General features: G+C 42.8%; 3 non-coding genes across 3 annotated transcripts; all 3 read left to right on the top strand.

The window, feature by feature from the left end:
- Window positions 1–29: 29 nt before the first annotated feature.
- On the top strand, window positions 30–148 carry LOC117113963. Its single transcript, XR_004446278.1, has one exon. It is a non-coding gene; the product is annotated as a 5S ribosomal RNA (ribosomal RNA).
- A 463-nt stretch (window positions 149–611) lies between these two features.
- On the top strand, window positions 612–730 carry LOC117113965. Its single transcript, XR_004446280.1, has one exon. It is a non-coding gene; the product is annotated as a 5S ribosomal RNA (ribosomal RNA).
- Window positions 731–1196: 466 nt separating this feature from the next.
- Window positions 1197–1315, top strand: LOC117113964. The gene has a single exon (XR_004446279.1). It is a non-coding gene; the product is annotated as a 5S ribosomal RNA (ribosomal RNA).
- The last annotated feature ends 529 nt before the right edge of the window (window positions 1316–1844 follow it).

Raw genomic sequence — 1844 nt, 5'->3', positions numbered from 1 at the left:
TTAACTATGAGTGAAATTACCACTCAAACGTCTACGGCCATACTACGTTGAAAACACCGGTTCTCTTCCGATCACCGAATTTAAGCAACGTCGGGCCCGGTTAGTACTTGAATGGGTGACCGCCTGGGAATACCGGGTGCTGTAGACTTTTTACATTTTTCCCCCAAATTCTAAAGTAGGGGTGCGTGAGAGTCCACACGACATCGGGCCCACATAGTTGGGGATGAGGTGGAAACATTTTGAGAATATGGACCTCTAAGTGCCCGGAAATTGCACTCACATACCTGAAAAATCATACAGGTACTATATGTTCATATCAACAATACGCAATTAATTCGTTGGTGTTAGGCCGGTTCAAGGGTCGTTTGAACAAAACGACAGTCTTCTTCTGTCTAAAGCATCCTAGTTAGTGCCATAGTTAAATTGTTGGTTTATTGTTCAACACCGGTGTTTGTAAAAAATGTACTCGCGCAGCAGAGTGGTCAGGGGAGTCAAAGAAAATCCCCGCTAGACAAGCGCGCGTTGATATGAAACGTCATCAATCATAGCTTCAGGATTGGATAATTATGCTATATGCCGAGATTAACTATGAGTGGAAATACCACTCACATGTCTATAGCCATACTACGTTGAAAACACCGGTTCTCGTCCAATCACCGAATTTAAGCAACGTCGGGCCCGGTTAGTACTTGGATGGGTGACCGCCTGGGAATACCGGGTGCTGTAGACTTTTTACATTTATTCCTCCAAATTTTAAAGTAGGGGTGCGTGAGAGTCCACACGACCTCGGGCCCACATAGTTGGGGCTGAGGTGCAAACATTTTGAGAATATGGACCTCTAAGTGCCCGGAAATTGCACTCTCATACCTTAAAAATCATACAGGTACTATATGTTCATATCAACAATATGAATTTAATTCGCTGATGTTAGGCCGGTTCGAGGGTCTTTTGAACAAAACGGCGGTCTTCTTCTGTCTAAAGCATCCTAGTTAGTGCCGTAGTTAAATGGTTGGTTTATTGTTCAACACCGGTGTTTGTAAAAAATGTACTCGCGCAGCAGAATGGTCAGGGGAGTCAGAGGAAATCCCCGCTAGACAAGCGTGCGTTGATATGAAAAGTCATCAATCATAGAGCTTCATGATTGGATAATTATGCTATATGCCGAGATTAACTATGAGTGGAAATATCATCCACATGTCTACGGCCATACTACGTTGAAAACACAGGTTCTCGTCCGATCACCGTAGTTAAGCAACGTCGGGCCCGGTTAGTACTTGGATGGGTGACCGCCTGGGAATATCGGGTGCTGCAGACTTTTTACATTTTCTCCCCCAAATCTATTGATGTTTACTTATTGTTCGTTAAAGATGTTTTTCATTTTCTTTCTTTTTTCTCTTAACAGTTTCATTATGTACGGTATTTTGGCACGTTATAATCGTCAACTTTTCACTAAAAGAAAAAGGACCTGGGCCTTGCACTGAGCAGTAGGGCCACAAGAAGTTTATGGTGTAGGCTTATAATACAATGTTCGGGTGGTGTCTTAACAAATGTAATGAAAACATATGCGATATTCTAGCCTACAGATTGGGGCGGATTCACGATTTGGCGGTAAGAGTGCGTGAGAGTCCACACGACCTAAGACCCACCATAGATGAGACTGAGTTGCAAACATTTTGAGAATATGGACCTCTTGAAGTGCCAGGAAATCGCACTCTTATGCCTTAAAAAATCATACAGGTACTATGATTCGAGGGTCGTTCTTCTGTCTAAAGCATCCTTGTTAATGCCGTACGGTAGTAAAATGGTTGGTTTATTGTTCAACACCGGTGTTTGTAAAAAAATGT

This window comes from Anneissia japonica, unplaced genomic scaffold (genome assembly GCF_011630105.1).
Source record: "Anneissia japonica isolate Jap-2015-1 unplaced genomic scaffold, ASM1163010v1 scaffold118661_len1836_cov103, whole genome shotgun sequence".
NCBI lineage: Eukaryota > Metazoa > Echinodermata > Crinoidea > Comatulida > Comatulidae > Anneissia > Anneissia japonica.
The sequence above is the reverse complement of the archived record's forward strand: the minus strand, read 5'-3'. Positions and strand labels throughout refer to the sequence as shown.